Consider the following 26,408-nt stretch of genomic DNA (forward strand, 5'->3'; position numbering starts at 1 on the left):
GCCCCCAAGGAGAACCCAGAATCCACCCATCCCCCAAGGAGAATCCAGAATCCACCCAGCCCCCAAGGAGAATCCGGAATCCACCCATCCCCCAGAGAGAATCCAGAATCCACCCAGCCCCCGAGGAGAATCCAGAATCTACCCAGCCCCCAAGCAGCATTCAACCCAGCTTCCTCCACCTGCTAGGCATGTATCAACATCATCTGCAGCCACTTTCCCCATGTCAGAATCAGAAATTTTAAAATGGTCGGATACTATTTGGTGATTTTTTGATAGGATGGCTTTTGTCTCTTCTTTACTTCATATTTTCTTTTTCCTCTAAACTAAATGCCAGCATTTAAACTGTATATCGAGATGCACAATTGTGTAAATATTAGCTTGAGATTCTCTTAAGACAGACTGATATCCAAAGGCTTTGCACTCACAGAATTTTTTAAAACTCCAAGCACATTCACACTGCCCTTTGGAATCTGCCTTGTCTACAGAGCTAACAGGCAAGGCCCAGCTCACCCAGAGGGCTTGGGGATCCCCAGCCCTGCATGACTTGGCAACACCAGCTAGGATGCCTGGTTCCCAGTTAAGTTACTAGGATGAGTTTCAGCACTATTTATTCAAAACTCTGAGAGGCCCGTGTTACTGCTAATTCCAATTTTAACTTTTCTTCCAGAACGGCAGGAAGTGAGGAGGGCAGCCAAGGTTTTGAGAGCTCATGCGTAGCAGGCACCATGGCTAGTGTGTCAGGTGAAGTTATGTCGCTTTTCTCAACTGTAAGGTGGCTGCTGTGGTCGATGCAGCATCCTTTGCTGGCAGGACTGGGTGTATTCTTCTGGCTGCAGCTCATTACCATGTTGGGAACGGCTCATAAGCATTCACTGGGGACTGGTTTTTCCCTGAGACCACAGCAGCTGCACCTGGAAATCATCAGAGTGACTTCTCCGATAGCAGAAAGTGACAAATGACACTTGGTTCTCCCTGCACAGCAACTGGGAAATAACAGGGGTGACACACAAATTTATGGGGCCGTTATCTTGGTCTCAAATATTGTCCTTAAGAAATTCTTTAAAAGGCCGGGAGCGGTGGCTCAAGCCTGTAATCCCAGCACTTTGGGAGGCCGAGGCGGGTGGATCACGAGGTCAAGAGATCGAGACCATCCTGTTCAACATGGTGAAACCCCGTCTCTACCAAAAATACAAAAAATTAGCTGGGCATGGTGGTGCGTGCCTGTAATCCCAGGTACTCGGGAGGCTGAGGCAGGAGAATTGCCTGAACCCAGGAGGCGGAGCTTGCAGTGAGCCGAGATCGAGCCATTGCACTCCAGCCTGGGTAACAAGGGCGAAGCTTTGTCTCAAAAAAAAAAAAAAAAAAGAAATTCTTTAAAAAGAGAGAGATGGCGCTCTTGGCCACATGCATGTATGTCACTAATGATCACGTTTCTTCTCTGTTCAGGTGGAGGCAGTTCATATTTTCCACCAGGACCAGACAGCCCTGGCATATCACCTCTGAAGCTCAGTAAATGTTAAAATGTGGTTAAATAAACAGGTGTTGAATCTCAGAATGCTGACTTTATTTTTTTCCACAAAAGACATCTGCTTACCAATCTGTGTTACTGGGGCTGAAGGCTCTGCTCTTTCCAATGGTGGGACTATGCTTAAGTGCTAATTTATTACAATTGTCAGTTTCCCTTCACCACTGCTGATGGCGTAAAGTGCTTTGCAAATACATCACACCTGGTCTTCCAGGGCCCACCTTAACCATTGGTTTGACTCAGAATTTTCCAACAGGGACGATTCACATGTGCTACGTGCCTGGAAAGCCGTCCCCTGGAGCCACCAGGCTCCCTGCTCCTGAGTCTGGTGGAGGCAGCACTGTCGAGATCCCTCCCTTCAGCAGAGAGTGGCAGTCAGCTGCAGGTCTGCCCACTGTCTGATGGGATTCCAGCTCTGCCCCCGTGCTTGGCACCAGAAGCAGATTCTGTCAAACTCAGTCCCTCCCAGGCCTTCCCCAGATTAAACCTGGACCCGGGAGCCCACCCTTAGCTGCACCATCACTGCCCAGCTGACCTGACCCTCACCCTAACCCCCAGAGATCCTGCTCAGCAGGTCTGTGGTGGGGCCCAGAATAGGGTGACAGCCCTGCAGTCTGCCAGGGGCGAAGGAGGGTTGATCTGGAACTTTCCAGCGTTGAAGCTGGAGCAGCCGTTGGGCAAAGCGGGAAGATCAGCTCACCTGAGGACCACACTCAGAACCACTCACCTGTAGTATCTGTTACTCCTGCAGGGGAGGAAAACTGCTGACACCAACTGTGCAGAACTTTGTATTTTTATTGCAGACTTTCCTTTGAGATGTATGTGCCCAAGAGAAGATGACAAATGGGTCCCCGACACCTAACCTGGAATTTTTATAATAAATTTTCCCTCTCTTAGAAATTTTCAAAGAGGTAGTCATTCAAAAACAAAAACAAATAAATAAACAAACAAAACAGTACTGTGTTCTTTTCTACCTTCAACATACAGAACCTCTTTCCCTTCTGAATTTTATGCACTGAAGAACTTTAGCTTTATTTCTTAACTTAAAAAAAAAAAAAAATCTCTCAACTGGTTAGATAGCAAACCACCACCAGCCTGATGGCGTAAAGGAAGCAGCATCATTTCCCGAAATGTGGAGGGTTGGCTGGAAGGCTCTCTGGGTATAGGAGGGCCTCCCTCACATGTGCAAGGCCTTGGCAGAGATGTGGCCTCCGGGCCACCTGAGGTCTCCGCCATTCACTCCCTCATTCTTGAGAGGCCAACTCAGCCTGTCCACACAGCAGGCAGCAGAAGGTTCCCACCGCAAGAGCGGGGACGCCTATACCTTTCCAAGCACTTCCCAATTCTCTGCTGGTGTCAGGGCTGCTTTTGTCCCCTTGGTCAAGCTGCACCTTGTGGCCAGGCCCGGAGGTCACGGGGAAAAGGACAAGCAGACTCAGTGCATGGAGGGAATGCCATTTTGGAGTTCATCACAACCTCACTGTTCCCTTAACAAAAATCCCACTGTTTCTGAACTACCTTTAAAAGAAATAAGAAGAGCTGCTTACAGAGCACTCACAGTGCCCCGTGCACATGGATCACCTAATTCTAGGGGCAGCTGCACCGTTTGCCCCGCCCGTCACACCACTGTCCAAGGAAGCCCCTCGGTTCCTAGGCAAAGCCACAGAACAGATCCCTGTGAGGTGTGAAGTGCTGTCTTCCCCACGTGACAGCCGAGGGGGTCACAGAGGGGAGATTGCAGGCGGTTGTCCGGGACGCTCCTGCGCGTAGGCAGCAGGCCCGAGTGCATGAGCCCAGGCACTGCCCGGTGCCCCCGCAGCAGCTGGGACACTTTGACTTCTCGGTCAGTGTCACTGCACATCTGAATCACTCACTTCATGTAAAATACTTGATTCCAAATTACTTTGGTCTGTATTGTAAAACAAAATTCAAATTTACCTTTAAAGACAAAGATTTGCCATATTTAAGGATATTTCAAAGAAGATGTTACTGGCTCTGAAGAAGAGGCATGACACCCACTGTGTGTGCTGAAGCATGCAGCGCCCATCTGCGGGGTTTTCATTTCATTTTGTGAAGACCCCACATGCATAGAAATAACACTTTTTCTCCTGTTAATCTACTTTTGCCAGTTCAACTTGCAGGACTCCTGTCACTAAAAACCAAAAGTGAGTAAAGGAAAAGGTTTTTGTTGGAAAGCAAGTGACTGCCCAGCCAGTGTTCTTTTGGTCGAGACATGGCAGGGAAATGGTGCTCCTGCCAGGCCCCTCAGGGTGGGCCTAATTGGAGCAGAATCGGAGGGGCCTGGGCTTCTCACTGCCAGTGCAAACCTCCAGACAGCTACCAGACGGGAAGCCAAACTGGCAGAGGTGATGCCGGCAAGAGATGCTTGTGGCAGGAGTGTGGCTAAGGGCAGCCTCCCTTACTCAAACAAGACAGGACCACTGGAGGCCGGCCACTCAGAGAACTAAAGGCTATGTGAGGGGGATGGTGTCAATGCTCCACGGACCTTCCTGCCAAAAGCAACATTAAAAGCAGCACAACATGTACATTTGGTTAAAAATGCCAAGGGCTTGTGCTGGGAGGTGGCAGTGCTGGCCTCAGCCATCTCCCCATCCACCCATGTGGCAACCACTTTGACTATTTCCTCCGGCCAGGCATTTCCAATCTCCTCCTATTCTTACACCACTTTCTACTCACTAATCTTAGATAGGGTCTGCCCCAGACTTCCGACTATGATAGTCAGAATTCAGCCAACTTGCTCTGAAGAAACCATACAGGGGCTAAATTTTCTGAGTCCATAGTAGACTATAAACACCTCCATTCTTCCCTCACACTTAATTTAGGGTCTAGCATAAAAGCAGATTTCTGAGAGCCTCGAGGCATCACCCATCATCTCCACCACTCTTTCATCTCTGTCACTCCATCATCTCCATCGTCTACATCACTCCATCATCTCCATCAACTCCATCACTCAATCAATCATCTCCATCACCTCCATCATCTCCATAACTCCGTCATCTCCATCACTCTATCATCTTTATCACTCCGTCACTCCATCATCTCCATCACTCTATCACTCTATCATCTTTATCACTCCATCATCTCCATCACTCTATCATCTTTATCACTCCATCATCTCCATCACTCTATCATCTTTATCACTCCATCATCTCCATCACTCCATCACTCCATCTCCATCATCTCCATCACTCCATCACTCTATCATCTTTATCACTCCATCATCTCCATCACTCCATCACTCCATCATCTCCATCACTCCATCACTCCATCATCTCCATCACTCTATCACTCTATCATCTTTATTACTCCATCATCTCCATCACTTCATCATCTCCATCACTCTATCATCTCCATCACTCCCTCACTCCATCATCTCCATCACTCCATCACTCCATCATCTCCATCACTCTATCATCTTTATCACTCCATCATCTCCATCACTCCATCATCTCCATCATCTCCATCACTCCATCATCTCCATCATCTCCATCACTCCATCATCTCATCATCTCCATCATCTCCATCACTCCATCATCTCCATCACTTCATCATCTCCACCATCTCCATCATCTCCATCACTCCATCATCTCCATCATTCCATCACTCCATCATATGGCAGTTCCTCAGCTCATCATACAGGACTGGAATCTCTCCTTGAGAATTCTCCATCTTTCTTTCTCAGGTGTATTCTGGAAACCTCCCTGGACCCTAACATTCATCTCTTTTGTGGGATTTTCAGTTCAGCAATCATATTTTAAATGTCTTTCCTGCTCTCTGCCTGTTCTTAAATACTATTCCGTTCTTATGTTACCAACATGCATATTTTCTTGAATATTCTGAGGACAATAATTAGATCTTTAACTTAATTTTCTTTAGCTGTTTCCTCCGAGGTCAGCTGTCACCTTTATGAATCCTCCTCACTGTCACTGGTTTTTTCAGGACGTCTTGAGATGTGTGGGTGTTCACTCGTGTCTAAGCACCAGTGGCTCATTCGGATGGGATGCTGTGGGTTTTCCGTGGGGTCCTCCAGGTGGAAAGGTGAGCTGGGAGGGGATCCACAAAGCAGGTGTGGCTGTGCTTGATTTAGGACAGATGGATGAGAAGCAGGCAGCAGGTTAGCATCCCTCCGTTCCCCGAAACACTGCAATCAATGCTAGAGTAAGATTTTACCCTGGGGCCCCAGACCCATGCTAAAAGCTGTGGCCACACCCAGGCTGCTGACTGCAGGGCCTTGAATGAGAATCCTCTGACACTGCCTGGGAACCTGCTGGCTTCTCCACAGGGAAACCTGCCAGACACGGGTTGCAGAGGTGGCTGCTGCCAGGCACTTGTTGATGGACAGCTGGAATCATCAGCCCTCCACCCATTTTCAGCCCCACATCTATCTCCCTTCAACTTCCTGGCTCAGCAATGCTCTGAGGACCCTCAGCAAGATGACACTGGCCTCCACCATTGATCTCTGAGCATCTCTGGATGTGCCCCTTCACCCTGCCCCACCTCCCACATCCTGTATCCCCTCCACCTTCAGAAATCACTGGCCATTGGCATCTGCTAGCACCTCTATTCCCATCCTCTTTGGAGCTACAGGTTTCTCCTCAGGCTTTGTTCCAATCTAATGGGGCCTGAAGAGGAGGGAGGCCCTGCATTCAGCATGCCCAGCAGCCCCTGCCCCACACTCAGCTGAAGATCAGGACAGGACAGAGTGCTCAGACATCTGGGGGCATTCCAGCACTTCCAGAGACCCTCTGTGTGGTGTTAGTATCTGTAAAACGTGGAGATGAACATTAGACTATTACTCTCTTATGAGCTTGAGTCACACTGAGCACAGGGGGGTAAATTCATCCTTGGTCTCATTCTTGTGAAAGCCATTCTGTAACAGGTCATCTTTTTTTCCCTTTAATTTAATTTAATTTAATTGTAAGTTCCAGGATAAATGTGCAGGATGTGCAGGTTTGTTACATGGGTAAACATGTGCCATGATGATTTGCTGCACAGATCAACCCATCACCTAGGTATTAAGCCCCAAATTCATTAGCTATTTTTCCTGATGCTCTCCCTTCCCCTGGCTCCCATGACAGGCCACAGTGTATTGTTCCCCTCCCTGTGTCCATGTGTTCCCATTCTTCACCTCTCACTTATAAGTGAGAACATGTGGTGTTTGGTTTTGTGTTAGCTGAGGATAACGGCCTCCAGCTGTATATGCACCACATTGTCTTTGTCCAGTCTATCATCAATGGGCATCTGCGTTCATTCCATGTCTTTACTATGGTGAATAGTCCTACAATGAACATAGGTGTCCATGTGTCTTTATAATAGAATTTCTATTCCTTTGGGTATATACCCAGTAATGAGATTGCTGGGTCAAAGGGTATTTCTGATTCTAGATCTCTGAGGAATCACCACACTGTCTTCCACAATGGTTGAACTAATTGACATTCCCAACAACAGTGAAAAAGCATTTCTATTTCTCTACAGCCTCATCAGCATCTGTTTCTTGACTTTTTAATAGTCTCCATTCTGGCTGGTATGAGATGGTATCTCATTGTGGTTTTGATTTGCATTTCTCTAATGATCAGTGATGTTGAGTGATGATCAGTGATGTTGGCCACATGTATGTCTTCTTTTAAGAGGTGTCTGTTCACGTCCTTTGCCCACTTTTTAATGGGGTTATTTGGGTTTTTTTATATATAAATTTGATTAAGTTCCTTGTAGATTCTGGATATTAGACCTTTGTCAGATGGATAGATTGCAAAAATTTTCTCCCATTGTGTAGGTTGCCAGTTCACTCTGATGATAGTTTCTTTTGCTGTGCAGATACTCTTTTGTTTAATTAGATCCCATTTGTCAATTTTTGCTTTTGTGGCAATTGCTTTTGGTGATGTCATCATGAAATCTTTGCCCGAGCCTATGTCCTGAATGGTACTGCCTATATTTTATTCTAGGATTTTTGTAGTTTGGAGTTTTACACTTAAGTCTTTAATCCATCTTGAATGAATTTTGGTATGAGATGTAAGGAAGGGGTCCAATTTCAATTTTCTGCATATGGCTAACCAGTCTTCCCAGCACCATTTATTAGATAGAAAATCCTTTCTCTTATTGCTTGTTTTAGTGAAGTTTGTCAAAGATCAGATGGTTGTAGATGTGTGGTCTTATTTCTGAGTTCTTTATTCTGTTCCATTGGTCTATGTGTTTTTGTACCAGTGCCATGCTGTTTTGGCTACTGTAGCCTTGTTTGAAGTCAGCGTGAAGCCTCTAGCTTTGTTCTTTTTCCTTAGGATTGTCATGGCTATACAGGCTCTTTTTTGGTCCAATATGAATTTTAAAGTAGTTTTTTTTTCTAATTCTGTGAAGAACATCAATGGTAGTTTAATGGGAATGGCATTGAATCTATAAATTACTTTGGGCAGTATGGCCATTTTCATGATACTGATTCTTCCTATTCATGAGCATGGAATGTTTTTCCATTCGTTTGTGTTTTCTCTGATTTCCTTGAGCGGTGGTTTGTAGTTCTTGAAGATGTCCTTCATTTCCCTTGTCAGCTGTATTCCTAGGTATTTTATTGTTTTTGTGGCAGTTGTGAATAAAAATTCATCCATGATTTGGCTCTCTGCTTGTGTGTTATTGGTGTATAGGAAAGCTTGTGGCTTTTGCACATTGATTTTGTATCCTGAGACTTTGATGTAGTTGCTTATCAGCTTAAAAAGCTCTTGGGCTGAGATGATGGGGTTTTCTAGATACAGGATCACGTCTTCTGCGGAGAGAGTCTGACTTGCTCCCTTCCTTAAAGTGAATGCACTTCATTCTTTTCCCTTGCCTGATTGCTCTGGCCGGAACCTCTAGTACCATGTCGAATAGGAGTGGTGAGAGAGGGCATCCTTGTTTGTGCCTGTTTTCAAAGGGAATGCTTCCAGCTTTTGCCCATTCACCATAATATGGCTGTGGGTTTGTCATAAATGGCTCTTATTCTTCTGAGGTATGTTCCATCAATACCTAGTTGATTGAGAGTTTTTAACATGAAGGGATGTTGAGTTTTACCGAAGGTCTTTTCATAGCAGGTCTTTACAAACGTTATATCCACTCCTGTCTCATTTTCAAAGCAGGACTCACGGTGACCCCATGTTCCCGCAGTTGTTCTGCTGCCTGGTCGTTAGCGCCCAGCTAGGCCCTCTGTGCCCTCCTGGTCGTCAGCCTCTGGCTGAGTCACTTCCCTGAGCAAGGATCGGCCTCCACTGAGACCAAGCGCAGGTGGCCTGGACCGATACCGTTTGTCCTCGCGGAGCTGCGTGTAACGCGCGCGGCTCCCCCTCCCTCACCCTCCGTCTCCAATTAGAAGAACGCCTCCCGGTGTGAACGAAACTCCGACAGCGTCACCGTTACCGACACGCCCGACCTCTCGGCTCAGAGCGTCCCACTCGCGCGCGGCTTCCCCGCGGCCGCGCTCACCGTTAACCAGTTCACCTGCTCATTTTCGGTGGGCCGCCGCGCGCGCCGCGCTCGCCGCGCTCCTCCGCGCCCACGGGGCATCCAGGCCCAGCCGCGGCTGCTTCGAACCGACGAGTCTCACGACGTCGTCTTCACACAGACAAGTGGGACACGAGCGCGTGACGCTAGCAGAAGCGCTGCTCCGGGTGAGGCTGCAGGACACACAGACCCACGGCCTCCGGGACGGCCCGGCGGGACCACACCCCGCCTGGGGCTCCTGGGGAATCCGCTTCCCCCAGAGGGGCCCCTGGTGCAGAAGCAGGTTGGGGGTGTGCAGAGCTGGAAGAAGCACAGAGGGTGTGGGTGTGGCTGGGAGGGAGCGGGGACCCTTGGACTCGGCAGAGAACAGGTACGTTTTCGGAAATCGTAACCAGCGAGGTCTCCACAAAGACACCAGCAGGAGCTCCACGGAAGGCGGCCGGAGGCAGCTGTCGGGAAGCTCTCAAGGGCAGCCAACAGCTCCTGGCACCCGCATGGGAGGAGGACGTCCAGAACCCCGCTGCGCGCTGCCAGCCTGGCTCCTCCGGGCCCCCCAGCCTCCTGTGCCCCTCGCAGGAGAAAAGCCCTTCGCCTGTGCCCGCAACCCCCGCCCGTCCTCGACTAACGGCCTAGCCAGACCTTTGGCATCGATGTCCTTGACCACGGTGTCTGCCGTGCTGTCTATAGAAGGAGCAACGTGATTCCCATTTAAATACCTCGGGGTTGTCAAGAGAGCGCAAACACGAGGGTTTGGGGAGAGGGGGAGACACTGGATCGGGAACCAGAACTGTTCCTGCAGTGTCTCTGCCCCTGGACTCCGTGCCAGGCGGGAGTGGCTGGGTCTGCTATGTACATATTGGGCCTGAGGGCCATTTTGACAACGATCCCCTCTACTTTAAAAATGAAGCAGGCCAAGGGAGCCTGTGGTCCAGGGATGAGGTCACTACAGAGTGCTTTTCCGACACCTAATCTCTGCTTTGTCCTGGGAGAAACAGGCACCAGGACCTTGTCGGCTCGGTCGGCTGGCTGTGGTGAAGTGACGGCCACCTGCATCCCAACGACTCCACTTTCTAAAGAAATCATTTCCACGACCCACTCAGCCAGGCCAGGCCGAGGGTAGGGGCAGGGGTGGTCATGTGCTAAGAAAGGGCAGATTGGGTGGGTCCTGGGGGCTGGGCAGAGCTGGAAGCTGGGGGCAGGTGGCTTGGTGTGCGGTGTGATCGCCCTGGTTCCTAACGGGAATGAAGCTGAAAGACAGCGGAGATGAGCTTTTCCCTCCCGGAGTTTGGAAGCTGGTACCCTCGGCAACCTTCACTAGTGAGGAGGGGGCTGTGCTTGTCAGGAGATGCCGCAGGCTCCCCAGAGACAGTTTCTTTACTGAAACACGAGCCTGGGCTAGGACTGGGTGGTTCTTCTCAACCAGTTTTTTTTGCTTGTTCCTACACTATTCACAGGATGACCCCTTCCACTGGTAGAAATGCTCCTTCCATACAGCGCAGGGGACTGGGGGGCCGGGGTGGAACCCAGCAGTCTGCTGGGGCCAAGGGAACTCATCAGCCCCTTAGGCAGGGTGGGGGTGTGCACTGCTGAGCACCCCCACCAGACTCCAGTCTGCATCCAGGAAGGACCCCTCCTCCCTGCCTCTGAGCCCCGCTGTGAATTTTGGTTCCAAGCAATGCTTCCCTGGCCACACAGGAAGAGTTCTAGGGGCTGAGAAGGCTGGACCTAAGGAGGGACAGGTGGGAGAAGGATGTGTGCTCAGCTCACCCTTCAAGTACTGAGGGGCCTGTGTGTACAGAAAGGCGTCCATTCCTTCAGTGTGACTGCAATGGGCAGAATTAGAATTAAAAGGTAAAAGTTACTATGAAAAGACAAATCTCAGCTCATCTCAGCAACTTTCTCTAGGTTTGAGTTGCCCCTGATTCGAAGGTGCTGCTTCTGGAAGGCACAGTGTGTGTCCCTGTTCTGTTTATGGTGGAACCTGATTCAACGAGGGTGGAAACAAGGCCACACTTTTCATCAGTGGTCTTGTTTGAAACTCTGCCCCTGAGGTGACAGGCAGCTCCCACCTAGGACCGGTTAAGATGGGAGAACGGGGAAGCTTGGCTTTCATCACTCTTCCATCTGGAATACCTACTGGAGTCACTCTCTCAAGGTTAGTGGACATCGTCGTAAGCAATTCTGGGGGAAGGAAGAGGAGGAGAAGGGGGAGCAGGTCTTGGTGCAGCAGGAGGCATTTCAGATGGGACAGACTGAGGAGCCACAGTTGCTGGTTTGAACCAAGCCGCCAGGCTGGACCAGAAATGAAGCCTCCCACCACACCTCCTCCTGGTCACAGCGACAGTTACTACCAGGACATCTGCTCCTCTAAAGGCCAAGGCACTTTATTAATCAGACGGATACTAACTTTCTTCTCAATTTCATTTCCTTCTCAGGTGGAGGAGAGGGTGCAGTTTGTATTTCATGAATTTTCTCCTTTTCTTGAAGGGGAGGATATGCTGTCAACAATGCTCATGAACTGCTTCCTTGTTTTCGTGTTGGAGAAAATGGTTCACTTATTTTACAATTGCATCTGCATTAAGATGGCAACCAGGGGCAGTGGGCTGAGCGCATGGGGCCCTGTCCCCTCCCGGGGCCTGGAGAGCTTCCTGGGCTCTCTTGCAGGTCTCCTGGACACAGCCCCCAGGGCTGAGAAGCACACACACATCCCGTGTAGTTTGTGGGCCCCCTGCAGAACCCAAGCACCAGGGGCTGCTGAGATGGTCAGCATACGCCAGTCTGAGCGGCAAAGGTGCCTCACGTCACCCCCACCCTGCCTGCAGCCTCAGCTGCCCTCTGCCTGCCTGGCAGGCAGTATCCACGGGTTCCCCTTCAGGGCCTGGCTGCTTTCCAGCCTGCACCCCAGCCCTGGAGGGACCATCCCCTGCAGACGACATGAGCATTGCCTGAGGCCAGACTTGAGGACCAGTAACTAGGGACAAAAAATTAGCTGCTCCAAATACCCAAACGCTGCTGTTGTTCAGTTTGGAAAGTCTTACTGCATTCTATGGCCAGATAAAAAAGGAATGGAGGCAGAAACCCAGGCAGGACATGGTGCTTCTGCAGACAGAAAGGGAGCCAGGCAGCCTCCAGCTCCGCGGTGCACTCTGCTGGCACGGGTCTGCAGCCCCTGCCTCCTCTGCTCACCATGGACTGCGAACTCTTGGCATGACTGCCCCGGCTTCGGGGTTGTCCAGGTTTCCCAGCAAAAGCCAACTGAGCATTCAGATCACCTCCCCACTCAGCTGACTTGGAGCAGGGGGTAGGAATGGTGCTCAGCCTCCTTCCCAGGCAGCCTTCCCGGGAGGCCTCCAGGGCCCTGGACATTGCCTTCTTGTCTGTGGTCTCCTCTCTGTGATGCCCTCAGACAGCTAAAGCCTGAAACAAGGTGGGGCTGAGGAAGCCAGGACGCGTTTGCCAGCCAGGCGGTCAGACGCCGAGGTCCCAGGGAGGGGCTATTCAGACACGGATGGCCTCGGGCTCTTGTTTGCTTTGTGGGAGAATCTGTCTTGTGAACAGCGTGGGCTTGGAAGCAGATTCCCCTTTTTCGGTTAGGTTCTCACTTAGATAAGAGTGTCACCAAAACTTAGGGTGTTAGCGCTACTCTCAGTAGCCTGATTGTGGGTTTCTGGTCTCAGCGCTTCCCTCATAGTTTACGGTGTCCTCATGGCCACACGTTTCTTTCAGCACTGGTCATTCCAGTTGAAAAGAGACCATTTGGCTTTCTAAAGATGGCTGCATGCAAACATTTCAAACCTTTGAGAGAACACAGTGCACTGGGGAGACTATTGCTATGACTACTGGGAGGATAAAACCAAGAGGTTGGAGTATGCTCCTTACTCAAGGTCCCAGTAAACCAACCACCTAAATGCAAACAGGTCGAAGAATGAGCTGGATAAGGAGTCTGCTCACTGACTAAGCGGCTCTCTCCATCAATGCCCTTCAGCTGAATCTCTGTAATACCCAATGTTTCATTCATAGGCCAGTGACTGCACACATACTTCTCTATTTAGTCACTTTTTAGCATAACTTTTATAAGAGAATTTCAAGTTTGTTGTGTAACCATAGCTTTTCTTGTAGAATCTGCTTTAGACCCTATCATGAGGGATTTATTTCTAATTATTGCCTCTTTTATTCCAAACCATGGAAAAAATACCTAACAAATGATCCCTTCCAGAAGAGTGAAGGCCTCCTGGCAGTGTTCTCTCTAATTCACGATGTGGGATAAGAGTTAATCAATGTTCTGTATCTGATTTTGTTTTTTTTTTTTTTGAGATGGAGCTTCGCTGTTGTTATCTAGGCTGGAGGGCAATGGTGTGATTTCGGCTCTCTGCAACCTCCACCTCCTGGGTTCAAGCAATTCTCCTGCCTCAGCCTCCTGAGTAGCTGGGATTACAGGCACGTGCCGCCATGCCCAGCTAATTTTTTTTGTATTTTTAGTAGAGATGGGGTTTCACCTTGTTGACCAGGATGGTCTCGATCTCTTGACCTCGTGATCCACCCGCCTCGGCCTCCCAAAGTGCTGGGATTACAGGCGTGAGCCGCCGCGCCCGGCCTTGTATCTGATTACGAGGCAACACATGTACCATTAAAGTTTCTCACCCACATCAGGCCTTCATCTTTTACCTACCAAAGTATAAGATTATCCATGTATAAGGCTGGCTGAAAAGTCCTTCGCAGATAAAAGTATACCTTGTAAGTGCACACGGCAGACCCCCTTTCCATTTCTGTTGTTCACAGAGGCATAAGCAAGGAGAAATATTCCAAAATAAGAGTCTCATGATAGCAAAATTCTTGATCTGTGATCTTGAGAAAAGCTGTTCGCATCAGGGATGCCATCTACTTCGTGGGAGAAACTTCCTGGTTAGCTTTACCTGAACGGTTCCGATGGGTGTCCAGTTCCAAGAGTGTGGAGAGACACTTCTCAGTCGTGAGATGATGAACTCAAGGCTCAAGATTCCAAAGTTGTTTTTTTTTTTCTTATCCTCTCCTTCTTGAAATTAGTTTCCAAAGTTTGCCTGCAGTGTGGATGGAAAGGGCGGTCTTTCTCTGATATTCTCCGAAGATCCCATCTTTGAGTTCCAGATGGTAAACGGGTTGATTGCCCTCAGTGAACCATAAAGAAGCTTTCTTTGCTTGATAAAAATACACTGGGGCACAATTACTTAGTGTTAGAACATCAGCCCTTTTGCATGGGAAAGTTTTTATATAACCAGAAAACATGCATCAAAAATGACAATGAAATGGAATTTTTTGATAAATGTTTAAATGGCCCATCAGATTGCCAAATGTACCTGAAGCTTTGTCTTTCCAGGAATGTGAAACCAAACTCTTGTTATAAACTATTTTTGCAATTTATAAGTCACCACATCAATATGTTTAATTTGGATGATTTTACCTCTTCCATGACGAGGTATGGAATGCAGAGCTTTTACTAATACAAGCTTTAAGGACTCAGGAAGGACAAGGAGGCCATCCTGGTGCTCTGTGAGTCCATGCTTAACATTGGACTTATGTCCTCTTGAATATCACCTAATTTCTCCAAATTAGGTGCATAGCACGGGTAACTCATAGGTTATCACAGGTAACTTGACTTAGACCTTAGATTTCATTCAAATTGTATATCTCAACAATTTCAGTATTGGCTGATTTAGCATGAAAATCTGGCAAACTATTTCTTGGCGTTCAATAAATTTTTGTTCTACTTGAGTTAGCAGTTTTGGAACCCAGTCAGTCTTTCTATTAAAGTTCCAGGAATTCTTATGCAGTTCAGATGATATGATTCTAAAGTTGTTAGAAACTTGTATTTAAGAGTGATATTCAGGATCGTCTCCATGCTTTCATGAACCTCCTAAAAGACACCATGCTTTTGAAGCGTTCAGAAACTGCATCAGCGTTAAGCAATTCACGTGGAAATGGCTTTAAATAGTTATAATTAAAACCATAATCCCAGCACTTTGGGAGGCCAGGTCAGTTGGATCACCTGAGGTCAGCCGTTCCAGAGCAGCCTGGCCAATATGGCAAAACCCTATCTCTGCAGGCGTGGTGGGCACCTATAATCCCAGCTACTTGGCGGGTTGAGACAGAATCACTTAAATCTGGGAGGCAGAAATTGCAGTGAGCTGAGATCACCCCACTGCACTCCAGCCTGGGCATCAGAGCCAGACTCCACCTCAAGAAAAAAAAATAATAGTTATAGTTTAAAACACTATAAGTAGGAACCTTTAACACCTTAACTAGGAAATTTGGTTATTTCTGTGGTCTACAAGAACATAATAACCGTAATTATGCTTGACAGCATATACTCATACATATTAAAATCACACATATTAGAATTTTAGAAATCCCATCAATTTTAGAACATATATTAACATAATTCACTGAAGTATAACCTGATGATTAAACAATATTTTTAGTTTAACAATGCTTCCTTTGTAACTTAACATGTCAGATAATCCTGTTGACCTCTCTTTTGGATGTTTCAAGGACCCTCTGTCACATCCCAAAGTTAGAGATCAGAAAAGACCATTTTGAAGCTGATATTTGCTTTTGAGAGGCCTATCAAATATGTTAAAGGTTTAAAACACTTGATATTATGAAATAGAATTACAGATTACCGTAAATCATTCATTTAGCCAAAATGATGACTCAGAAAACTTTTTAAAGGCAAAAATCTTTGCTCATTGATACGGGGAATATTTAGCTTTCTAAACAATCTGTCTCTTGTCTTTCCTTTCTTTTTTGGTAGTTGATACAAAAGGCAAACAAAAATCTTTCATTGTCTTTTAATATTACAAGAAAATCTTGTTCAAGAGAGAAAGCCAAATTTCACTCTTGCATTAGTCTGCTGTTAATGTCACCCCAAAGTTTGATAACCCTTACAGACAAATCTATTCAATCTTAATCAGTTTGGCCGTAAGGTGAGATTCTCATAAGCCTTTTTTAGCCCTTTAAAATCTTTGTTAAAGAATAGATTCGCACTTTAAGAAAACCCTGTTATACTTTTATTTCAATGTTCAATTTATGGAAAAACTGAATCATACCCCCTTAAATTTAGCCAGTATATTCGCACACAGAATTTCTTTTACAAGATTAATTTTTTATAGCCCTTGATTAAACGTTTAGCTTTATCTTATCTAATTTAAAACAATCCTTTAACCCTTTAAACTAGGCAAACATTTACATTCCTATGCTTATAATCTTTTATCAAAAACACATTTCACTCTCATCACATACCTTGCATGTAAATCTATTTTTTTCAGTAGTTTCAATTACATGTTGTAATGGTAATTCTTAGCAACTTTCACTTTTGGTGCCTAAATTTCCTTTCATGAGTCCTTTCTCACCTTACATAGACCATATACGACATGGTTGGGTTTCTGACCCATCTTAAACATTCCTCTTTTGTGTTTTGTTTTTGTTTTTGTTTTGAGACGGAGTTTCGCTCTTGTTACCCAGGCTGGAGTGCAATGGCGTGATCTCGGCTCACCGCAGTCTCCGCCTCCTGGGTTCAGGCAATTCTCCTGCCTCAGCCTCCCGAGTAGCTGGGATTACAGGCACGTACCACCATGCCCAGCTAATTTTTTGTATTTTTTTAGTAGAGACGGGGTTTCACCATGTTGAACAGGATGGTCTCGATCTCTTGACCTCGTGATCCACCCGCCTCGGCCTCCCAAAGTGCTGGGATTACAGGCTTGAGCCACTGCGCCCGGCCCAACTTTCCTCTTCTTAAGTAACAAGTCATTTAATTTAGGACAAGAATTTGCCATACAAGATCCTTTCTTTTATTGAATCTCTTTTCTCCATAACCTTATTTGCATAGCTGGGGATATGGCTAATTCCACATGTCCCCAGGCCTTAAAATTCAAAGCAGTTTATCACCTTAAGGCATTTAGCAAACCTAGTATTTGACCTGCATAATTCAGACCAAATGTCTTCATTTTCCAATAATCTTTAAAACTTTTTATTTCCCAAAGATTATTGAAATCATGTGAACCAAAAGGTATTAGTTTTTATTTTTCTTTAAAAATCTTTTATCTAAGTGCTTATTTTTCTTTAAGCCAATTACTTAGAGCTATTTTATATAAACATGGCACACACAACACATATATAATTACACAGACAGACAGAAAAAGATTATTACAGTAGCTGTATTTTCATTCACCAGTTGGTAAGTTTCTTAATTGGATTACTGGTTTAGGGTTGAGTCTTTGGAAGAATGGAGCCAGGAAAGGGTCTCTGGTGCCTCTGTTTTTCTCAAGGAGTCCCAGGCTCTTAGAGCTTAAATATCCACTTTTAATTAAGCAGACTATTAACCATAGCACTGTTTAATAAAAGTTATTTTAAATTTCTTATTATCCAAATTTAGCCAGGCCAAACAGCCACTATTTTTGTGCTTACAGAAAGGAAAATTCAAGACTGTTCATGGAGGGTAAGAGACTTAAAAAATGGCGAAGGTCACCCAAATATCAATCAGAAAGTACTCATTCCCAAGGCTGGGAACTGAACCATGAATTCAGCAGCCATTGTGATGGCAGAGACTAGAAAGTATTGCCACATGGTCACAAGCTCAAGCCCCCAGGGACATATAAGACAACATGGAGACCTCATCTATTTTTTTTCTTTTTCTTCCTTTAGGGACTTCAAACAAGGTTTATAACTGATCAGTTTGCATCTTGAACAGTGGGCTTATAGGGTACTCCTCTTTATGACAGAACAATGCAGAAAGACACACAAAGCACACCAGATTCACTACAGTTTAAGACCAGCATTGGAATTCTTTTTCATATTAACTAAAACTTTACAGAGGAGATAAACAGTGATTTTTACTATTCATTTAACCAGTTTGCACAGGGAAAAAGAGGCCGGAAATCTGACTCATGAGAAATTCTTACACTTTTGTCAGCATGCCAGGCTCTGGGTTCCCTTTCCCTGAGGGACCCTAGTGATCCAGCTTCCTGCACCAGCCACTGCAGCCAAGCCGCAGCACAACGGAAAGTTATCTTTTTCTGTTCTGGCCAGAGCAAAATACGTGTGACAAAATGTAGACATTAGCCACTCTGCTCAGCCCCCAGTATCAAACTGGCAAGGTTCAAACTTGCTTCCAGATTGGCCCTGTCATCTCTAAATCTTTTTTTTTTTTTAATGGAGTCTCACTTTGTTGCCAGACTGCAGTGCAGTGGCACAATCTCGGCTCACTGCAACATCCCCCTCCCGGGTTCTCCTGCCTCAGCCTCCCAAGTAGCTGGGACTACAGGCATCTGCCACCACACCTGACTAATTTTTTGTGTTTTGGTAGAGATGGGGTTTCACTGTGTTAGTCAGAATGGTCTCAATCTCCTGACCTCATAGTCTGCCTGCCTCAGCCTCCCTAAGTGCGGGGATTACAGGCATGAGCCACCGTGCCCAGCCCATCTCTAAATATTTTTAAAAGCTTCTGCATACTAATAAACATCCCCAGATGAGACTAATTTGTGAACCCTCATTTTTTTCTTTTTGAGATGGAGTTTTGCTCTTATTACCCAGGCTGGAGTGCAATGGGGTGATCTCAGCTCACCGCAACCTCTGCCTCCTGGGTTCAGGCAATTCTCCTGCCTCAGCCTCCTGAGTAGCTGGAATTACAGGCACCCGCCACCATGTCCAGCTAATTTTTTGTATTTTTAGTAGAGACGGGGTTTCACCATGTTGACCAGGATGGTCTCAATCTCTTGACCTCAGGATCCACCCGCCTCGGCCTCCCAAAGTGCTGGGATTACAGGCTTGAGCCACTGCGCCTGGCCCGAACCCTCATTTTTAAATGTGCTTTTGTACATTGTTCATTTGGAACATTCCACTGTAAGTTACCTTTAGTAAGATTTTGCCATTTCTGTAAGACTTCATTGCTTCCCAGGCCTAATGTATAAACCAGAAGGAACGCAGTATTCTGGAAATTAAAGATCCTACTTTTACCTAAAATATTGGCTTTACTCTCTGGTTCCCTTTATTAACTTAGCCAATTGATATGCTTTGGCTGTGTCCCCACCCAAATCTCAACTTGAATTGTATCTCCCAGAATCCCCATGTGTTGCTGGGCATTTCACTCTAAGGTACTCCTCTTTATGACAGAACAATTACCCACGGGGAGGTAATTGAATCATGGGGGCCTGTCTTTCCCATGCTATTCTCGTAATGGTGAATAAGTCTCAAAAGATCTGATGGGTTCATCAATGGTTTCCGCTTTTGCTTCCTCATTTTTCTCTTGCTGCTGCCATGTAAGAAACACCTTTCACCTCCCACCATGATTCTGAGGCTTCCCCAGCCATATGGAACTATAAGTCTAATTAACCTCTTTTTGTTCCAAGTTTCAGGTATATCTTTATCAGCAGCATAAAAACAGACAAATACACCAATGATTTTTTTCTGCCTAAGCACACAAGAAAAATGAAATAAAGGGGTAGTACACAAAAATCCCTATGAATTTCCAAAAGCCACATATTATAACCCCTACAATATTAAATCCCACTTCTGACACCATCTGTTAAAAGGAAAACTTAAGCCAAATTGAAGCTAATGGAGTTTAATCAAGCAATGAAGGATTCTCGAATTGGGCAGCCCCCAGAATCACAGCAGATTCAAAGAGACTCCAGCACAGCCATGTGGTAGAAGATTGATAGACAAAGAAAGGGAAATGGCTTACAGAAATGGGAAAGGTACAGAACAGTTGGATTGGTTACAGCTCAGGGTTCGCCTTATTTGAACACAATCTGAGCACTCAGTGGTGTGAGTGGTTGAAGCATGGCCACTGGAGTTGGCCAAGACTCAGCTACTGTTAGAGGCACAGACTCCCAAGTTAGGTTCTCAGTGTTGTCCACCTATGAAGTTAGGTTGCAGTTCATCCACAAGGACTCATAAATACAGAAGTAGGGAGCCCTTCTTGGGCCATAGTTTTCTTCAACACACCTACAACAAATTAACTTTCCCAAGGCACCTTCCAGTCTCGGCTTCTCATGTACTAGTGAGAGGAAGTTTTCCAAGGTGGCTTCTGGGCTCAGCTTCCTGTGTACGGTAAGAGGAGCAGTTCTGAGCCTGCCTTGCTGGGTTGGTCTTTCCAGTTGTCACAAGAGCGGCTGTACCACACCCCATCGCATTCTGTGTGGAGTGAGCCAGCTCCAGCTCTGTGCAGCAGTAAACCAGTGACACTGGAATTCGTGTGTTTATGCACTTAGCTTTCCCATGCTTCTGGATCATTTTTTTTTTTTTTGAGATGGAGTTTCGCTCTTTTTACCAAGGCTGGAGGGCAATGGCACAATCTCAGCTCACCGCAACCTCCACCTCCTGGGTTCAGGCAATTCTCCTGCCTCAGCCTCCTGAGTAGCTGGGATTACAGGCACGTACCACCATGCCCAGCTAATTTTTTGTATTTTTAGTAGAGACGGGGCTTCACCATGTTGACTAGGATGGTCTTGATCTCTTGACCTCGTGATCCACCCGCCTCGGCCTCCCAAAGTGCTGGGATTACAGGCTTGAGTCACCGCGCCCGGCCCTGGATCAATTTTTTAAGACTATTTCCAGAGTGGGCTGGAGACCAAAGTGTATCTTCTCAGGAATAGGGTTCTTGAGATGTGGTAGCTTCATAAGGCTGCAGTTGGCATCACTATTAATGACCAATAAGTTGAATTCCTTCTGTTCTGTGAAACTTACTAGCACCAAAACAGGTTCACTTATATCAAACCCCAACAAATGGGGTGGGGAGGTCATGACAGGGCACCCTCACACACAAACACCTGTGACGAGCCTCATCTCAAGACACCCCCGCACAGGCCACACGTTCACCCCATCAGGATGCGTAGCATGTTGGTATGACAAATAAGTGGCAGCACAAGGAGCTCACGCCAGCCCTGGGACAACCTCTGCTAACCAGAGATTTCTGTTACAAAGCAGCTTACGTGGAGTTCTCTCTGTCTTTAAAAATCTCCCCTCTGCCCCGGCCCCTGCAGTGTACCTGTGATCCATCAGAGCATACAATTCCCTGCTATTCCCACTTAAACGTACTTGTTCTGGAGAGCCTGTTTCTCTGAATTTCCTTTTAGATGGACTGTTCAAGGCCCCTAACACTTTAATCCACTTAATCCAAAGAGCACCTCTTGTATCAGGGAAGTCCACAGGGACAGCCCCGTCTTGTTCCTGACCTTGCAGTTGCACTGCTGAGTTTCCAAACATGGGATTTCCTCGTTATCTTTTGTTATAAATTCCTGGCTCTCTGCCACTGTGAGCACTATCTGTATGATTTCTGTCCTTTCAAAAGGACGCTTTTTCATGGCCCAGCGTATGGTCAAATTTTGCAAATGTTGTAAGCATCCTTCTGTGTTGAAAAGTTTTATGGTTTCCTGTCCTGTGCAGCTATTTCCGATTTTGTCTTTTGTGCCTTGAAGATGTGTAAGTGTGGCCATCCTGTCATCTGTGTCTGAGCATCTGCCCTGAGGTTCCTGCGGGGCTGGCCATGACTTCTCTGCAGGATTGATTCACTTTGCAAGATGTTCGGTGTCACTGAGACACTGGAAAGCTGGCAGCATCTTGAGACATGATCAGTCCAGGGCTACATTAAACGAATTTCATGACTTGAGGGTTTTCAGGCGATGTTAAGCTAATTTCTGAACTCAGGGAGTTTTCGGGCACTGTGACGTTAAGCTAATTTCGTGACTCGAGGGTTTTCAGGCACTGTGACGTTAAGCTAATTTCACAACTCAGGGAACTTTCAGGCACTTTGATTTAAGCTAATTTCACAATGTGACATTAAGCTAATTTCACGACTCCAGGGTTTTTAGGCACTGTGACTTTAAGCTAATTTTGGAACTGTTTTAACCTAGGCTGCAGGATTCTTCCCTGTCTTGTCCCCTGATCTGCTATAACCTAGCAGTTGTTGGAGGATGGGTTATTTCTGATCCATCTTTTCCTGAGGGTGAAGACTTCAGCTCCTATTAAGACTGCCCACCTGCCCTGTCCCCTACAGAGACCTCACTGCTGAGACCCTGAGTGCCTTCAGGAGAAGCCCTCTGAGTACGGGTATGGGGAGTCTGGCAGATTTCTTTGACCGTAGCCTCAAAATTCCTGACTCCTGGGTGGGCTCTTCAGTACACGGGCGTTGGCCTCCAGGACGCTGGCTCCAGGACTCTGGTGAAGCAGGTCACATTGCTGTTCCTGGTGGTAGTGACTCCCAGCGTTTTTAGTTCAGTTCTCAACTGATTTGCACTACACAGAAGATACTGGAGACACAGTTATCTTTTCTGGAAATCAATGTTCGTGAGCACATTTGCCCCCCAAAGGTAGAGTACACTTGAAGTGGTTGGAGATTTGTTTGTAAACCACACTCTTCTGCAGAATGAGAACAAAGTTGCTCTTGGTTTTGAAGACACTGCCTTTTGTGGGAGGGTAGAAGAACAGAAAAATCAAAGCTTGGATTTAGAGTTAAGGACACAGGAAAATAATTATGAATATTAAGACTGAGTTAATATGTACCACACAACAAACACTTTGCATATTGCATGTCACATAAGAAGCTATTCTATGGAACAGGCTTCACATTTCAGGACGTCACTTGGTAACATTTCAAAGCATTTCTAATAAATACGAAGTTAAAGTTAATATTGGGCCAAAATTTGATTAAGGCGGGAGCTGAACACCCAGGTATTGTCTGGATAATCAAAGCCAAAACTAGGCTTTGGTATTTATTTGCTGTAGAATATAAGTAGAAACTATATAATATCAAACATCCAAACCTAGCCCAATATAAAACACAATTCTCCACTTAATATAAAATTCACAGAGTACAGTGTGGTGCCACGGCTTGGATCCTGCAGCAGAGGTTCAGGGTGGATGTCAGCCCCGGCTCTCAGCTCCAGACTCCAGGCTGTGCAGCCCCCACTCCCATACATAGTTCTTCCCTGTGTACAAACTTGTCAGGGTTTCCCTTTAGTCCTCAGGACAGATGCCAGGGAGCTGCTGCTTAACTGCTTGTCTGGTCTGATCTTAAGAAGCAGAACTTGATTTGAGCCCTGTGGTGCACTGAGACCTAGAACATGTCGTTGGGGGGGATCTTCCTGGGTCTTTAGCAACATGGCTGATGTTTGCAGATCCTGTGCCATGGGCCCTGCCGTCAGTCCAGACCAAGAGCAAACATGAGTCGAATGGTCAGTGGGTTGCAGGTAACCATAGGCCAGCTGTGGTGGCAGCCATGGGTGACAGCCATGGGTAGACAGCTGGGACTCCTTCCCTGTGGGTGGCAGCCATGGGTGGCACCTGTGGGTGGCAGCTGTGGGTAGAAAGCTGTGGGTGGCAGCCATGGGTGGCAGCTCTGGGTGGCAGCCATGGGTGGGCAGTTGTGGGTGGCAGCATGGGTGGCAGCCGTGGGTGGCAGCTATGGGTAGCAGCTGGGACTCCTTCCCTGAGCTCACTTTATTCAACCAGCAGCATCAAAAACAGTGTGTGTATCCAAACCACTGTGAATCCTCACACTGTGAAAACAAAAACTTTAAGCATCACCTATTTTGTCCCCTTTGCCCTCAATGCTTTATCCATGCGAGAGTGAGATGTGGAGCACAGCCCACTCCCCCATCCACCGACCGATGGCAGCATTGAGCACAGTCAGGATGAAAGAATAAGAGAGACGGGGCCACGCAGGGTCAGCCTCACCAACTGCCCAAAAACTCCCGGAGTCCCAGCTGAGGAGCCAGCCAGTAGCACTGACACCATTACTTCCCATGAGCATGACTAGCAGGTATTTGCTGAGAACCTACTGTATATGAGGCTTTTTCTAGTTATTTTTGACCAATGACAGTATCAGTAAAGGAAATTGATTATTTTAATAGAATTCCTTCAAATGTAACCTTTAGATTGTACAGGCTAAGAAATCTTAACTAAGCCTTATGTCTTAAAGTGCTGGCTGTATTTCTAGGTAGGAATTCTTACATCTATATTCTACATTATATGCAAGTTTTCTAAAAATTAATTATGGATTAAAATAAATTTTTCTTTTCAAACACCCAGGCAACTTTTAAGTTTTCAGTAAGTCAACAGTTTTAACAGTCTATAAAGGCTTCTGCCAAACTTTGAAGATCATTAGAGCTAGCTGAGTACAGAGCACCTCAGCCACCTCAAGTGTGGCAGGGGAGGAAATAAATAAAACTCATCTTTTGGTTTCACTCACATGTTATTACTTCCAGATCTGATTCTTTCTCTCAGACTGGCAGCCATTAAATCGTGCTAATAGTCAGAGCAGATTTCACATGAAATGCCCTGTATCTGTTCCTCACATACGCATAGCTGGACAGTGAGTTCCCGTCATGGGTTCTGCACTGCAGTCTCAGGTGATGAGAGGTGTCACGGAAGGAAGGCCAGAGTTCTGATATGAAAATGACACCGCTGTAACCCTCTGATGGCGTCACCTCCAACACTGTGCATATGGCTTCCACAGAGATGAAATGACCAACAGCTGTCACTTCATCAGTCTCAGGAAAAACCCATCCCAACCAGATTAAAGCAATGAGAGAGGATGGCTTGAAATAGCTAAACCTTTGCATAACTAATCCTCAAGTCAACCGAAAAAGATTGTGAAGATCTGCCGCCCAACCTTCCAACAAACATTTCGGAGTCGTCCGAACTATACAAATCATTGAGCACCGCAGCCCCAGAGTCTAAGCCGGTTCCTGGCTCCGCCCCGCCCCACGGCGGCCTGGCTCCGCCCCATCCCACAGCAGCCTGCCTCCTCTTTCCCCTGGACGGGACAGGTGCTGCCATGTCCTTTGCCGAGGACTTCCTGGCAGGTGCAGTGGCCACAGCCATCTCCGTCGAGTGGGTCAAGCTGCTGCTGTGGGTGCAGCATGCCAGCAAGCAAGCAGGTCACCGCAGATCAGCAATCGAGGGCGTTATAGACAGTGTGGTCCATATTCCCAAGGAGCAGGGAGTCCTGTCCTGGCGCGGTAACCTGGCCAATGTCATCAGATACTTCCCCACCCAGGCTCTTAACTTCGCCTTCAGATACAAACACAAGCACATCTTCCCGGGTGCTGTAAACAAGAGGACCCAGATTTGCGCTACTTTGCAGGGAGTCTGGCATCAGGTGGTGCCACTGGGGCCACATCCTTGTGTTTTGTGACCCTCTTGATTTTGTCCCTACCCATCTAGCAGCTGACGTGTGTAAAGCTGGAGCTGAAAGGGAATTCCCAGGCCTCAGAGACTGCCTGTTTAAGAGCTACAAATCTGGTGGGAGAAAGGGTATGTGCCAAGGCTCTGCTCTGTCTGTGCAGGGCATCATCATCTACCGGGCTGCCTACTTGGGTATCTGTGACACTGCAAAGGGAACACTTCTGGATCCCCAGAACACTCCATTGTCATCTCATGTGACCGCATCATCACTGCCGTTACTGGGTTGACTCCTATGCATCTGAGACCATTCACTGCCACATCGTGATGCAGTCAGGGTGCAAAGGAACTGACATCATGTACACGGGCACGAGTGACTGCTGGAGGACTCTGACATGTACATGGGCACGAGTGACTGCTGGAGGAGGACTCTGACATGTACACAGGCATGCGTGACTGCTGGAGGAGGACTCTGACATGTACACGGGCACGAGTGACTGCTGGAGGAGGACTCTGACATCATGTACACAGGCACGAGTGACTGCTGGAGGAAGACTCTGACATCATGTACACAGCCATGAGTGACTGCTGGAGGAAGACTGACATCATGTACAGGGGCATGAGTGACTGCTGGAGGAAGACTCTGACATCATGTACACGGACACACGTGACTGCTGGGGGAGGACTCTGACATCATGTACAGGGGCACGCATGACTGCTGGAGGAGGACCCTGACGTCATGTACACAGGCACACTTAACTGCTGGAGGAGGACCCTGACGTCATGTACATGGACACGCGTGACTGCTGGAGGAGGACTCTGACATCATGTACACGGGCACACTTGACTGCTGGAGGAGGACCCTGACGTCATGTACATGGACACGCGTGACTGCTGGAGGAGGACTCTGACATCATGTACACGGGCACACTTAACTGCTGGAGGAGGACTGCTTGTGACGAGGAGGAAAGTTTTTTCAAGGGTGCATGGTCCAGTGTTCTCAGAGGCATGGGTGGTGCTTTTGTGCTTGTCTTGTACGATGAGATCAAGAAGTACACATGGGTTATTTCCTAGGACTCTTCCCCCTGTGAAGCATGTTGTATTATATAACATTTTGAGCATTTTTAACAGACCTCTGGGTGTCAGTTTATCAGTGGCGACTATTTACTGATGGAAAATGGGAAGCAGTAATATTCATCTGACCAGTTATCTTTAAAGCCATTTCCATGATGGTGGCGATGATGAT

At 46.9% G+C, this 26,408-nt stretch overlaps 1 pseudogene; it reads left to right on the forward strand.

Annotated features, from left to right (window-relative positions):
- Positions 1–10,248: 10,248 nt before the first annotated feature.
- LOC144578608 (ADP/ATP translocase 2-like) lies at positions 10,249–26,236 on the forward strand (annotated as a pseudogene).
- Positions 26,237–26,408: the final 172 nt, after the last annotated feature.

Source organism: Callithrix jacchus, chromosome 1 (assembly GCF_049354715.1).
Source record: "Callithrix jacchus isolate 240 chromosome 1, calJac240_pri, whole genome shotgun sequence".
NCBI classification, from domain to species: Eukaryota; Metazoa; Chordata; class Mammalia; order Primates; family Cebidae; genus Callithrix; species Callithrix jacchus.